Here is a 16,487-nt window from a genome sequence, read left to right as displayed (position 1 = left end):
TTGTGTCATCTCGTCTTCTTGTCCTGCCCAGGAGACGCTAGCACTACCATTATTGGACTTCCAGATAGTTCTTCATTGAGCAGCCCTGTAGTTAAGTAACAGTGAATGCCATCTTAGCCCTGGGAGAGTGGCTGTAATAACAACAATAACAACAGGTAACATTCATTGGCTGTTTGGAATGTATATTTGCATTATTTTACCAAATCCTTGCAGGGACTCTGTGGTGGGGGCTGCACCTCAGCTCCCACCGCAATGGGGAAACTGATGCTTTGGAAATGCCACTTGCAAATCCTGACGCTGAGAAGTGGGATCTGACTCGGGAGCCTGTTCACTGGTTGTCCTGCCTGTTCGCTTAGCATCGGATCACATTGATTCAATGTAATGCTACATGCAATCATTGTATCTCTGCAGTAAATGTCATCAACACTTGCAATCAAAAGGTTAAATTCCCACCTGCACAGACCTTAGCCCTTGGAAGTAGGTTTTGCTGTGGTAAATGTATCAAAGCTCCAGTGATTTAAAATATCAAAATATTATATCTGATACAGGTTGGGGAGATGGCTAATTTAGTAAATTGCTTGTCATACAAGTGAGTACTGGATTTAGAGCCCCAAAATTCAAGTAAAAGCCAGATGTGGGGGCATGCACCTCTAGTTCCAGCACCAAGGAGGCTGAGGCAGGAATAACCATGGAGCTTACTGGTCAGCCTTTATAGTTGAACAGCTGAGCCTCCGGCTTAATGAGAGACCACGTTTCAATAAAAAAGTAGAGAAGTAATTGAGGGAGACACTGGATGACTTCTGGCCTCTAACACACATGCTCAGGCATCTGTGAGAGCACGCGCGCACACACACACACACACACACACACACACACACACACACACACACACACGGCGAGGGGTGCAGAGACAGAGTTATTTCTGGTCCATGTTTTATGTAGGTCATTTTGAGGGCTCTATTCAACACTGTCATTCAAGGATACAGACAACACAACCCCCACCTCAAAACTGAAAATCTCTAAGAAGATGGGTAGCTGGAGCTATGAAGGGCTCACTCCAGCAGGCACGTGATCAGAAGGGACACAGGTCACTTTCGCTCCTATGCATCATCCATGACAAGTCCATTGCCAGCCAGCCTAGAGGGTCCTAGAAGTATAATTCTATGATGACCTCAAATAGACTAGTCTGGCGATTCGAAGAAGTGTACCAGTCACCAGAATAAAGCAGAATGCAATCCCTCCCCCCCCATGCTTTCCCTAAGTTGAAAGGATTTAAAGGAAGGAGCATCGTTTCCTCTGCGGGATCAGGAAAGGCATCGGAGAAGAAGGCTGGACTTTGAGAGACAAGCGAATGGAAATAGGCAGAGGGCAGGTAGGAGGGGGCGGTGAGACCTCCAGCTGGATGAGTGGTAGGTGAGGGATAGGAGGACCTGGGGTTAGCAATGTGGTCTGTTCTCAGTGTGATGCCCACGGGAGGGGCTGGAGGTGCAGCTGTGAGGTGATTGAAGTGGCGAGATACCGAGTTTCTCCCAACAGCATCCAGGGTGGGTGCGGACCTGCAGCATGGTGGGAACACAGGTCTGCGTTCAGGGGCAGCAGTGAGGGTAGGGAATCAGAGAGGAGTCTGAGAAAAAGGGTAGGGATATCGCCCAGCATGCCAGAGTGAGACACCAGATGCCATCGGGACTTGTGGATGAAGGAAAGAAAATGACTCCAAACCTGCCTAAGGTTTCTGATGACATCAGTGATACTGTCCAAGAAAGAGCTAAAGCCAAGTCAAACCAAGTCTTTATGGAGGACACAATGTCCATGGACCTATAGATGCCAAGAGCTTGGGGTAAGAATTTCTGACATTCCTATCAAGCATTTCCTTCTGCCAGGAACATGAAGTTCTCTCCCTACTCATTTACTAACTCTGCCCTACACTGTGCATATCAACACTTATAAAATTGACACTTCCATGGAAAAATTTTCACAGCCTGACCTCCTCAGTGAAGGTATCCAAAGCTGGTGAGAAGATGTATCTTTTGTTTTCTGTGGATTTAGAAGCACACATATTTTAGAAAAAAAAATATTTGAAAGCTTTCAGGGGAGACCACGGTCAGCAAGTTTACCCCAAGAGTACAGGCAGAATTTAGCGCAGAGATCCTACAGTAGGTTCGTAGAGCGTTCTGCAGAGTCAGGCCCATGCCACACACTGATCACTATCACGAACAAGTTCAAGGCCTAATTAACCCTCACTCAATGGAACTAAAATAAAACCCGCCGCAGCTAAGGTATTTTAACTTCAACAAGGCACACACACAGCGGAGGTGCTCAGCGCATCCTGCGTCTAATCTGCTCGCACAGCAGGTGCACCTATAAAGGCTGGAGATGCGCTCTGGGTGACTAGAAAGCCTTGGTTTTACAATGAGCCATATGCACCGGCAAACATGTTTTAATGTCTCTATAGTGTTTGTCTTATTAGCAGAACAGGCACTCAGAGTGTAGCAACCCGGGGAATGCAAAGTCCAGGGTTGAGAATCAGCGCTCATGTATCGTGGACAAACTTGTTGATCTGCTCATTCCTTAGCTAAGGAACAGGGGTCTTTGGAATTGAGACAGAGGGCATATGGTATCTTGCTGCTGAGAATGGGATCCAAGAACCCACAGCATCAATAAAACCGGAGGCTTGTTAGAAATGTTGAAATGCGGGCTGTATACAGATCTGTAAGCAGACCTTCACTGACCAAGCTCTTTTGGTGGTGTGTGTATACACGGAAGGCTGAGAAACATGGACACTGGGGACCAAGGCAACGAAGTCAGGTGACAACCTGAGGCATACCTTCCCATCTGCTGGATCAGCCTCCACTCACTTGGTGAGTTTCTCTAAATCCAGGCGCTGCCAACACTTGGTGTCATGATTATATTGCTTTCTTTCTACCACACGAGGATGACTCCATTTTTCTTCTAAGCTTACACAGTTTATCCCTTCAGTTTTTGAGTTTTTTGTTGTTGTTAGTTTTGGTTTTGGTTGTTTATTTTTTGTTTGTTTGTTTGTTTTGTTTTGTTTTGGTTTAGTTTTTCAAGACAGGGTTTCTCCATGTAGTCCTGGCTGCCCTGGAACTCACTCTGTAGACCAGGCTGGCCTCGAACTCACAGAGATCTGTCTGCCTTTGCCTCCCGAGTGCCCCACCATGGCCTGGCTCCCTTTATTATTATTTTTTGCAGGACATTTGACATCAAAGATACTCTGCTCTTTCTAAAACTAGAACATTCTAGTCTTCCACTTAGAATTTGTCTACCTTAAGTGGAGATTATCCAGCCCACCTGCCATTGTTCAGCCTGTTGTAATGCATGTTTCATTTAGAAAATGGAAAGATTTTCATTTCCTACCATTTAGTGAAAAAAGGAAAATCCAAGAGTATTTAAAATATGGTGCCTTTTTGGTCAGGAAAAAAAGGGAGGGGGTTGGAAAGGATTGGGGATCTGCTCACTCTTAAGAAGGCATACAGTAAAGAAAAGCCAGAAATGCAGATGTTGACAGCCTGTGGGGATGAGAAAAGTGTTGAGAACAAAGAAGAGGAAGAGAAAGATGATGCTCCGAGTAGGTGGGGGTGGGGGTGGGGGGTGCTGCTTTCTCATGGGACCAGACTTGAAGAGCACAGTAATAGCTCACATATTCCCCCTGCACTGGTTACTGTTTTTTGTTTTTGGGTTTTTATTTGTTGTTGCTTTTTTGTTTTTCTGTGTAGCCCTAGCTATCCTGAAACTTACTCTGTATGCCAGGCTGGTCTTGAACTCAGAGATCTGACTGCCTCTGCCTCCCGCATGGTGGAATTAAAGGTGTGCACCACCACCGCCTCCTGGCTTGGTATTTTTATTGTCAAGTTAACACACACTAGATATACCTGGGAAGAAAGTAGTTCAATAGAAGAATAGCCTGCTTCAGATTGACCTGTGGGCATTTTCCTGAGTGTTAATTGATATGAGAGTGCCCACTGTGGGCATTGCCATCCCTGGACATGTGGGCTGTATAAGAAAGGAAGCTGAATGTGAGCTGGGAGCAAGCCAGTAAGCAGTGTTTCTCTGTGGTGGCTTCAAGCTCCTTCCTTGAGTTCCTGCCTTTCCTTCCGCTATGGATGGGCTGTCACCTGTAAAGCAAGTTTCTTTCCCCAAGTTGTTTTGGGTCTATTACAGTAACAGGAAGAAGACAAGAACAACCCCAGTCACAGATCATTCAAACCATCCAAAATCTGAGGGGAACTGTAGGTTGGACAGAATCACTGACCAGCGTTTAGCTGTGTTGGTTTCCTCTGGATGGAAAGCGTCTGTGTCTGCATGCAGCTCAAGGATACAGTCAATTAAGGTAGCAAAGTCAAGGCAGCAGGAGGCTGAAGCCCTGGATCAAAGTGCATCCTCAACCAGGAGCAGAGAGCAGCCAGTGATTCTGCTCCATTGCTTTCTCTTTCTTCTACCATTTGAGGGCCCAGTCCATGAAAGAGTCCTGCCTACATTTAGGGAGGGTCTTCCCGATCGATGGCCCTAATCAATAGTATCCCCCAAAGGCATTCCTACAGGCTGATCTAATTTAGGCAGTCTCTTAGAGGGGCTCCTTTTCTGAGGGATTCTAGATCTCCTCGAGTTGACCACAGAGATCAAGCATCCTATTAACTGAACTGTAAATGAATAAGCGCCTGAAAGGGATGGATGGAGACAGGAACGACTAATCTAATTGACTGAGGGATGCAGTGTCCTTGCTGAATGCTATAAGGCTAAGGGTGGCACTGTGATACAATTAAAGTGCTTCTCACAGATGCATGTGCCAGCAGTTCCGAGACACTGTTACACACAGCAGAATTGAACAACTAAGTACACTGTAGATAATGGGAGTTGGAGAAGATTTCAATAACAAGAAAATGGATGTGATTAAAATGATCCCTACTGTGTTAATTTGGAATAATAGGTATCGGTATAAATTCATAGTATTTAAAGAGAGAAAAGGAAAGAGCTAGGGGAGGAAGGATACATGGTTATGCACATGTGTGACTTAACTCTCTTTATTTTGAGAGCCTCAAAGTACCACCACCCTAGAAACAATGAACACACCTACAACTAAGACTTTTTAAATGTATTATTTTATCTGCGGTAAAACATAGATAGCATAGTTGTGTGGCCATGTCCATCAGCATCTCCAGAGCTCTTCATGATGCTAAATAGAAACTCTTACACCTCCTGAATGCTAACTCTGCATTCTCCCTTCTCCAAGCCCTTGCAACCACCACCATTATGATTTCTGTCTCTATGAAGTGGAGTCCTAGAGAGATGTGTACACTGAATCATACAGATTTTTCAGAACTGGCTTCTGTGGCTTAGTACATAATCTTCACCCATGTTGTAACACAAATCCCCATTTTGACTGCTGCCTTCCACGTGCAATGGTTTGGGTCGTCAATGCTTCTAAAAAGGTCTCTGTGTTTAAAGCTTGTTGCCCGTAGTAGGACTTTGGGGAAACGGTGGGACCTTTAAGAGATGGGCACTAGAGGCATGTCTGTCAAGGGGACAGTGGGACTTTAGTCCTTTCCTTTCGAACTTTCTTTTTCACTTTCTGGCCATGGGTGATGTTTTGCTTCACATGACTGTCCCATAATGTGTGGTCTTCCCATGAGTTGAAAGCCCTACAGGCCCAAGAGTCATGAACTTGATTTTGAACCCAAATAAATCCTGCATGTGCTGCTGTGGTGCAAAGCTAACACAGGACACAGATACTCCATTTGTCTCTTCATCTGCTGAGGGACACTGGAGTTGTTCCCACACACTGGCTGTTGTGAATAGTGTTTCCATGAGTTCCTGGTACCCTAATTTTATATTTATATTTGCATTGTTGGGTTTCATATTCTTAAAATCATCTTGGAAAACAGGCACTGTTCTTATTTTCTTGTTTTTTTAAATGGAGACACAGAAACTCAGTTTCTTTGTTACTACTTGGCAGAGGGCAGTTTTGAATCAACAGTCCTTTGATTTCAGCTTCATCGGTTAATCATGGGAGACCACGTGTGTCTCAGTGTCTCCCATCTGGTTGGGGGAAGAAGAGGGACATTGCCTGGGAGAGCCTTCTCTTCACCAGCTGATGCAGGAAGGGATGCCTCTGTTCACAAAGTAAACTGAAGCGTATTTAAGGGTCAGGGAAAACATTGCTCTTTCACCTACATAAAACCTTTCTATTCTAGAACTAAGGAAGTGTCTCAGTGGATTAAGTGATCCATCATGCAAGTGTTAGGACTCAGAGTACAAGCCTCTAGAGCCCACGCAAAAGCCACACAGGCATGGAAGCTGCTTGTAATCCCAGCACACAGAAGAATCCCTAGGATAAACTGGCCAGCTAGACTAGCTGGAATCATTGAGTTCTGGATTTAGTGGGAGACACTCAATAAATGAAGAGGAGGACAATTGAGGAAGACACTTGGTGTCAACTCTGGGCCTCCACAGCATAGGTGGGCTCATGAGCACTACAGTTTTTCCATTCTGGAAGATCCTGAAACTTGGAACAAGCAGTTAAATAGGGGACACCCCTCTTCAAGTCTACATTAATGCAGGGACACTCAGAGATCCATGTTTGTCCAATCTGATACCTTCCTTTCATTAGAGGTTAGGGGATCTGATACTCATAGGTCCCAGGCTGGATGGGGCAGAGAGAGTGAGAGGCAGGCTGGGCTGGGTCAGCAGTGGGGATGGTACTGTCTTCTGTAGTAGCTGGTACCGCGGCCACCCCACCAAGCCCTGGCCACGGGACAAGCTGTCCCTGGCTTGCTGAAAGGCTCTAAAACATTAACCGCCTGTGATTTTGACATGTCAGATATTTAATAAGGAACAAATTAGCACTTGGGTCTTTTTTTTTCCTGAGACGATCCAATTTCTATGCCAGGCACCAACTTCTGTATTTCAAGATGCATTTTTGAAGGTTAATTAGAGAAGCAGCAGAGATGGTGTTTTTCCAAGAGGGATTTTCTGGTTCCTTCTAGGCCTATGGATGGCAGAGAAAAATAACTTTCAGACACTGTAAATTGAGCATGTGAAGCTGTGAGAATAAACCCATCTCATTAGTCATCGTGTCAATTACAGTATCTAAGGAACAATTCTGTAGCAATAGCATATTTATTTGATGTTGCGAAAGCTACCTGGACCCACACTGTTAGGATGGAATTTGCTCCTAATGTTCCGAGTACCTCTTTAACAAAATGGCACTCCATAAAAATTTAGTGTGTTCCTACTGTAATTAAATGGCCCTAGTCATTTTTGCATTTATGATATAAACTATAATGGCTGTAAAATCCCGCAATTAACTTTCCTTGCGCCAACATTTCATACTTGAGAAATTCTCATTACAAATTTCATTACTGATTCACTTATCTGTAATTTGTCCTATGTAACCTAAAGAATATTAACAAATTTAGAGTCACTTTTGCTCTATTAAAAACGAAATATAAAAGTCTTTCACCTAGCAAGTCAATCATGATATTTCAAAGGGCCCCAGATGGTAAAGTGTGCTAGGACGGATGGGAAGGACCAGGGACCAGACGGCTGAGACAGGAGTGGGTGGGTAAGATAAGTGGATGCCACTGAGTTTTCTTGCCTACTTCATAAGAGGCACGAAGAAGCAAAAAGAAAGTAGGAAAAAGGGCACCAAATGCAAAGAAAGACTTTAGGGAAGGGGGTAAACTTGGCTTTCATGGCCAGTGACTTCTTGTCACTTCTTTTCTTTTTTAACAATTACTTTATTTATACGGGTATTTTGCCTGCCTGTATGTCTGTGCGCCACATGCATGCCTGGTGCTCACAGAAATTAGAAGAGGGCCTTAGATTCCCCAGAACTGGGGCTACAGACAGTTGTGAGTCACCATGTGGGTGCTGGGATCAAATCCAAGTCTGCAGGAGCAGCAGGTGCTGCTAACTACCTAGCCTCCCCTCCAGATCCTCTCACCGCTTCCGGTCATTCCGACTCAGCGCTCATTTCCGGTGGTCCTTTCTGAGGACCAAGGGCTGGCTGCAGTGAAGCCTGAAGGCTAACGGCTGCTATTCTGCTACCTTACTTTGGCTGAAAGTTTACCTGAGAACTTTTTGATTCCCAATGGCAATGGCAAGGAGGAGCAAGAATTCAACTGAGAAAGTTCCCGTCTGAGTTATGCTTGTATTTCAAGTTTTCATTCCTGCCAGGCAGACTGGTTTGTGGGAAGCAATATGGAGGATGTTCCCTGCCCTTTCACCCTCTCCTGATTTCATTAAAAAAAAAAAGTGGTGTGTGTGTATGTGTGTGTTGTGTCCGTGCGCCCAGGGTTGGGGGACTTGCATGCCACAGTGCACATGCAGAGGTCAGGAAAATACAGTGGAGTTGCTTTTGTCCTTGTTCTTTTATGTGGATTTCAGGGATTGGGTGCAGGTCTCCAGGCTTGAGCAGCGAGAACATACACCCATATTAAAGGGAGGTACGCTGATCTGGAATCAAGAGTCTTGAGTGTGAGTACTTACTCTGTCACAACCTAGCTGGGTGACTGTAGGGAGACTTGTCACCTGCCTGAACCCCACTTGCCAGACTGAGAAAGGAAGAGGTTTCGCTAGAATGACAAATGCCACCAGGTATCCCTGACCTCCATAGAAGCAGCCTTGGTAAATATTTCCCCCAATAACACCCGACCCCAGCATTTTGCTGCCTTCCATAACTGCATTCATTTTATTCTAATTTGTAATTAACTTTTACAAAATTAAATTGGAGATAGAAAATTACTGTCCCGACATAAATAATCCTGTGGTGGGATGTGGCAGTGTTAACGCAATCAACAATACGATTCATAAATGAAAGAAATGCTGTCATACTTATTACTTCTGTGCGCTCCATCTTTTATAGAATATTACAGTGTAAATTGAAATTTTATATGATTTAATAAACCTCAAAAAGATATTATGGCCAAGTAACCACATAACTGTAACAAATGGTGCTCCTCCCTCATTACAGCTTTCTCCTCACACGGGGCTCGAGGCCTCATTATCAGAGTGGTGTCTTTGACAACCCGGAGCCCATTAAAAACACCTTGAAGAAAGCACACCCCACACGGTGGAACTACAGAATCTATACCAGGCCGCACTCCTTGAGGATGGCGTTATCAAATAAAGAAACGGCGCTTCTCATTTTTCATCGGAAGACTCAGGCAACAAAAACATTCTCTGGCCCCACGAGAAACAGCCCCCTCCCCCATGCCTCTCTGGCCCAAACCAAATTCTGCATCACCACAATTGAGGCTGAAGTCAAATAATCCAGGCAGCAGCCGAGGAAAGGGTTTACTACCCTACCCCTCAGATTCTTTAGCTGGCTTTCTAGGGCTACCAGTTTAGATTTAAAGTTTCTTTGTCTTCAGAGCACCAGGCCTCCAATTGCCACTCATTGCCATATTTCAAAGGCTTCAGGCTCAGCCAGGGGTTCATTAGGGTGACAGAGGGGACAGATAGATAGACCAGTGTGGCAATCTCGGTCCAGTGTCCTGTCTCTTTCACTGGTTCTGGGGGCTTCACCAAGCTCCCTCACCCACCAGTCTGGAGCAGCGGGAACTGGCAAGTCTCTAATCGAGGGCGCTGGTTCTTTGAGCCCAGTGTGATTTCTGTAGCTTCTAGCAGTGTGGGGGGCACACTTGCACTGAGCCATTTAATGACTTGTTTTACTGCTGCCTGCCATCAATATTTATCTGTATTAACAGAAGAAAGGCATTACCCAAAATGGCGTTTCACACCTCTGAGCATTAGACAGTAATTCTAAAGACACAAGTTGTACCTAACTCCGTGAACAAACATAGAGATACAGTATGAATGGACAAACTGGCTTGCAGCAGTCTGGAAAACCAAAGTCAAAATGATTCTAATTGTGGCCACTGGGGATGATGGGAAAAGAAGCTATGGAAACAATCCTCACTGATTTTTGTTTTTGTTTGTTTTTTGTTTTTCAAGACAGGGTTTCTCTGTGTAATAGTCCTAGCTGTCCTAGAACTAGCTCTTGTAGACCAGGCTGGCCTCAAACTCACAGAGATCCCCCTGCCTCTGCCTCCCAAGTGCTGGGATTAAAGGCACATACCACTGCTGTCCAGCTTGTCTTGTTTGTTTTTTAAAACAAGAGCATCATTCACGGGTGTGTTCTAGAAACACAAAGCTTAGACTAGACAGTGAAGCAGTGCAGACACTCCTTCCTGCCTCTGTCATGTCAATGAAACCTGAGACCCCCTCACTCTCTCTCAGGCCTCTTCCCTCTGTTGGTCAGCTCTTCCCCTCTCTGCTTCTCCTGCCCTGACGGCCCCATAGTTATCACATTCCTTGGCTTGCATCTTTTCTGCGCACTTAAGTGAAAGCGTATCTCGTCACATGTTGGCGTGTACACCTGCTATTGCCTGCCTCACCTCAGTGTGCAGGCCCCACAGTTCCATGTTAGCTAGCACCTGGCTCATATCCCGGGCCACTTCCCATCTATCGCATGGATTATAACCACGGAGAAAATGTGGCTTCAAAGCAATGGGGACACTCACTCATAGCCTCCGCACAGACCACATCATCTTGAGCCAACAGCTTCAGAAGGGTCCTCTGAGCTCTGTGCCCTTGAACTTTACTCCAAGAGGAGTGTTTTCAAGGGTGAAAAGGGCAAGACTTGAGCATACAGAAGAGAGGACATAGTCCCAAAGCAAAAGATACTGGTTCAAGGTTCCCAGCACTATGCTGTTGCCCAGGCTCTCACAGAACTTGGGCCTTGAGCAGCTCTCTGGTCCGGGCTCCTCACACCCTAAATCTTGACTCCAGATGTAAGCTCTGTAGCCAGCAGAGGCCACAATGGCTTGACTTTCACATGCTGACAGGAAACGTTCTCCCTGTGATTTCCCCATCTTAGAACATATGTTTATGGAACATCTGGGCAAGAGGATTAGTTGTTGATTCATAATAGATAAAGTTTACATTTTTAGTAACAGAATTAGAATTTCAGAGAATCCTTAGAACTGCACTATTAACCCATCACACTTAGATTTTATATGACTCTGAAACCACTCACTCAGTGACTCTGTAGACAGCAGAAGAATTGCGGGCTTGTGGCAAATGACCAGGACCAGGAGCGCAGCTGCCTGCTGTCCAGTCTTTTCTAACTTGTAATGGAATCTGGGGAACAGGATTCATGAATTGCACATTTTCTTTAAAATGATGAAATAGACTTAATTTCTTTTCATTTTAAGCCTTGGAAACATTCCACTTTTTGAATTAGATAGAAGTGCCCATGACTATGAACTTTGGGGCTTAGACTCACTGAATTCAGAATCCTGAATCTGTCAGTTAAGGCGCTGTACGTATCATCCCACAGTCTGGAATAATTTTTGCCATGCTTATAAAGTGATTTGTATAGCTTAAATAAATATACAAGGATAGTTTTAAAAGGAGTTTTTGTTTTTAATGCTATTCGGGAACTCTGGCTCTGTCTTAATGTTTACAGGAAGCTGGTAGCAGGGTGTGTCTGATGACCTCCGGGTCACTAGTGCCCACAAGAAATAAAATTATCTAGCAGAATAGGTATCATACTGCATGACAAATCAGCTACTCATCATTTTTCTTCTGAATAAAATTATAGCAAAAATAAAGCATGACTTATAATCTCTGAAATGGGAGAAATATGTAAAGCTTTCTTTTAACAGCTATCTAAAGACAAATCAATATCCCATTTTCTTGGCGATTAATTTAAAACTAGCATTGGGCTTTTACCATTTTAACTGATAAATTATCTTAATCTTTTATTTACTCTCTATACTTCCAAAGAAGGATAAGCCTAGTGTCCGTTGTTCACCTCGGCGGCATTCTCAGAATGGTGGCCGGTGGAAAATGCACAGATTGACAGAAACTGGTTTAGGTATTCGGTACTCAGGATAGAGAATGTTTCCTTCGTTCTTTTGACCTAACAAGCAGTGACAGGTATTCAAAGTATCAAACTGTCAACGTCGGGGCCTCCGCTGTCATCTGCATCATAATCTGTTTCTTAGTAACACTTGGTCTACGCAGCAGTAATAGAATTAATTATACTTCATTTTGCTGCCTTTAACAGTATTGACCAAATTTAAGAACAAATGAGAAGTGCTTATCAAGCTTGAAGAAAATAATCCATCAGTGGCACAATTTAAATTCTCCGCAGTTCTCTTATTAATCAAAGCAGCACTTACTATCCTATCTCCACTTCCCATTAACAGTCATTAAGCCCGGCTGCTGATTGAAGCAATTTCTTTAGGGATCTCAACCTCATTTTTAAGAGAACTTCTTCAGTGGAAAACAATATCATAGAAGCGTGGTGACTTGAAAGAGAGGGAGAAGCTTCTTCAATCATGTTCTGACCTTGATATTTTTCAAGAGTGTAAGTTCAGAAAAGTCCACAACAGCGAGATTAGAAAATTCCAACTTCGGAGGGTGGGCGGCTGCCCTTGCCTCACCACCTAAAGGAGATGCCAGACGGCCTTACAAAGCAGAGACTAAGCAAAACCCTTAGCTAGGCCCCCTAAGTCACCGTGGTCCCCACTGTGTTCATCCATTCACAGTGCCACGTCTCGTGCACCTCAGAAACAAGGATCGCACTGAGAAGGGGGACCAGGAACACCGTGTCTTGGCCCGTGGTTGCCTGTGGTTGCTCAAGGGCACGTGGAAGAATGGGAGGCCCAAGAGCCTTGCAGCTGTAATACAGGGACTTGAGGTGAGGTGCATCACTGCCGGACATGGGACCCTGCACAACCTGTCCGGTCTGTTTCCAACTGTCTTTGAGCGAGCAATAACATCAGCTGTTCTGCTCACTTCTCCCAGTTGTGGAAAGTCCAGGAAGGAATGCAAGTTCACAGGAAAGTGCATCAAAGTTGATAAACACCATATGGATGTTTCCTGATCAACACGCTGGAGCCATAGCCGCTCACTCTTAGGGATCTTTGACAGTACTAGTTCCCAACACGCAGCTGGTATAAGCGCTGTGACTTCTGGAGAAGTTCTGTGCTAAGACCGAGCATGAGATAACCCACATGACTGAAGCAGTGGGGTTTTGTTTTGTTTTTGTGACAACATCCATACTGCGTGTAGAAGGAGCTGCTGACACCCGAGATGAGCAGCAGGCCATGGGTAAATAGGCAGAACATTGGTCTAAAGCATCTTTGACCAACTCGGTTGAGGCTCTGGTGATCTTAACGGGGAAAGCCCAGAGGGTGCCAGTGATTGACAAGATGAAGTGGCAGCACTTGCTTGAAGGGTCGTAGAAGGAAAGATGGAAATGCCTGACAGCTTTTGTCACAAAGGGTCACTACTCTTGGCCCCAGAATCTAGTGCCCATACGTTGGTTACATCAGTGCCCTGCTGCTAACAGACGAGTCATAAGGTGAGGGCAAGGACGGCCCGTTTGGAGTGAGACCTGCTGTGGGAACTGGGCCCTGGGGTTCACCTTCTCTGCACTGTCAGATGCGGTGTGGTCACATTTAAAATCATGCAGCCTGCTCGCCTGCAGAGTAATCAGCTCTGTTTGTTACTCTCACCAAAACACCTGACAAATTAAGGGAGAAAAGATTTATTTGGGATCTCAGTTCCACGGACGTCCGTGGGGAAGGTGTGAGGGAAGAGAGCCAGGGTAAGTTAAAAGCCTTGAGGACAATGACCTCCTTCTTAAAATTAGGGCCACCTCCCCAAATGCCACCATATCATGACTCTACAAAGGCACTAATTCATTCATCAGGTCAGAATCCTCATGATCTAATTGTCTCTGGGACACCTTCGTAGACATATCTGGAGGCGTACCTCTCATCTCGTTAGCACCCCTCAGTCCAATCAAAAGGAACCAGACTACGTGGAAATCAGTGTTTCCTTCTGGCTATTAATTAAAATTTCACCAGAACTCCATTATTTATAAAAGCCAAAGGCAGCATGGCATGGGCTACAAAATCTCTAGGTGGTAAGACACAAGATTCATTCTGCTCAATCTGGTCAGCAAGGAAACAGATCCAGAGTCCAGTGGCAGAGCACTGGTGGCCATCTCGGGAGGTCCAGAAGTGGCCTGGCTCTGTGTGGCCTCTGAGATCTGTCGTGAAGCTCTTGTCATCCCCTAGAGGAGCTGCGCACCTATGGAGGCGACCCAAAGAGCACTCTCGGGGAGGACTCCATACTTCTCCCTTCCTTACGTCTGTGTCAGAAACCTTAGCTGTTAGGCTTCATCCAGGGTAAATCCATTCTTTTTTTGTTAATGGGCAAAGCCCCAAGAGGAAGCAATCAAGACTGGGCCTAAATTTGCTTGCCCAGCATAGATGTGAAGACATCTCTCCAAAGGTTCCTGAGTCAGATGCAAAAAGGTGACCATACAATCAATGACGGGGTGGGATGACCCGAGATTCTGATGACCACCAATACAGAGGCCACAGTCCAGCCAAAGTGGATTTTCTTTCCTCAGAGCAATGTAAGGACCAATCCGCCAGTGAATTTCTAATAAGACATTAAAAATATGCTTATCATCTCTAGGAAATGAAACGCTGAGCGGGATCTCTGGTTCCATGGAATACCTACCCCCATTAAAGCACTTCAAAAGGAAAACATCTACAAAGTGTCCCATTAGGCTGACAAATTCATAGCACTCCGAGAAGTGTGCCAGCAGGTTTCCAAGCTGACACAGAGCGTTGTGTTTAAAGAGTATGAATGGATCCGAGTCCAGCAATATTTCATCCGCAGGAACAAGCTTGGTTACCACATCTCTTCCCAGAGTTCCCACATTTGCTTTAGCAGGCATCTGTATGTCGTGACAGAAGATGGACATCATCTTAAAAAATAAGTTATAAAACGAATGATATTAAATGGACTTTCACAGCGGGAAGACATGGAAATCTATTCTCATCCTGATGTGTGGGGCTGTACAGGCAGAAATGCCATTAGCATTAATGGTAATTACGTGTGTGAGTCCCCGTGCTCTAGAATGTGCCCCTTCTTTTGCAAGTACAATGACTGCTCATTTGGTCACGAAGAACAGCTGAGGCTTTTCTCCTTCTGACGGGAGGGACAGGGGTGGCTTAGAGCATGGCTCTGGGCGCCACTCTCCCAGAGCTGGCCATTCAAGCACTCTGAAATTCCTCTCCAGGTACCAGAAGAGCTGGAGAAGGCCGGAACTGCCTTTGGAGCATCCTGGTAAAGTTTACACCACCAGCCTCGAGTTTCTGTCTCTTGGTGAGGTGGTTACTCTATAGGATCTATGTTCTCTCAAACCAAGCTTATTTTATTATGGTCTGATAACTACTGAGAATGGTATTTTCTGATGAGTCTATCAAAAGCTGTTTAAATCCAATGCAAATGGGCACAAGGTAAGCATTTTAACATCCTGTTTCCAAAAGCCAGTATATTCCAGTCTTGTTAAAGCAGGCAGGCAGATGAGAGATCAGGGAGATGGTTTAAGTTGTCTTTGATTCTTTAGGAGGGCTGTGGGAGCAAGGTCTGGGCTGGGTTTCACCTGACACAGTAGGAAAACAAAACAAAAAGTCCTCTTTGCCCAAAAGTCATTAACACAGAAGGCAGCCAACCTCGTAGCTCTCCACACACGTCATCAGGGCAAGACAAGCATAGTGGCAAGAATAATTAATATATACTAAACCAAACAAAAACAACAACAACAACAACAACAAAAGAACCCAGCCACTGTGGCTTTCAATTACCACACAACTAAGAAGCAACCGTATTATTTCTACAAACTATTTTCACTTAGCAAGTTCAGATGGAATTACTGCCATGACCTTTTAAAAACACGAAAGAGCAAATCAATACCCTTTCAGAGCAAGACTGCCGGAGCCGAACTGGCCATGCTGTAATGGTGTGTATTTCTGCATCAGAAGGCAGTTGAGACCTAATTATCGTCAATCACATACAAGGTAGCGCCACGTCCTGATGAGCGGGCAGCCAGCGCGCATGTGAGGGGCTGTAGGAATGGTTCTCCGAGAGGGGAGTGCACGTGGGAAGGGGGCAGGGATCTCGGGAGCCCTGGGCCAGCAGTCAGGCTCACAGGTGAGTTATAGGGACTGTCGCTCACTTACGATAACTAACACTGGCCCGTCAGACACAGCCACCTGTAAATGATGCACGAGCGGCTGGCAGCCTGCCATCCCCCCACAGACCTTGCCGCCAAGAATCACATTTGATTGTCGAGGTCATCGGAATGCTTACTTGGATACATGCCATATATTATTAAAAAATAACAAACAGCCAATCAGCAGCATTTCTTCAGGCTCAAGGACATGACGACCAGCCGGCTTTCGGAAAATAAGAACGGAACACCCAAGAGCCACATTAGCAGGTGATCTATTTAATTGCTTCTCTCTGGTTATAAAGAAGTGCCACCGTGGTGGGGCCTGAGAGCGGCCACACCATGTCAGAGGGGAGAAGACACGGGCATGCACCGCTCCCAAGCGCTTTTAGACCCCATGCCAGCAACACCTAAAAACACTCAA

This window comes from Microtus ochrogaster, unplaced genomic scaffold, assembly GCF_000317375.1.
Source record: "Microtus ochrogaster isolate Prairie Vole_2 unplaced genomic scaffold, MicOch1.0 UNK11, whole genome shotgun sequence".
In the NCBI taxonomy this organism is placed as follows: Eukaryota; Metazoa; Chordata; class Mammalia; order Rodentia; family Cricetidae; genus Microtus; species Microtus ochrogaster.
The sequence above is the reverse complement of the archived record's forward strand: the minus strand, read 5'-3'. Positions refer to the sequence as shown.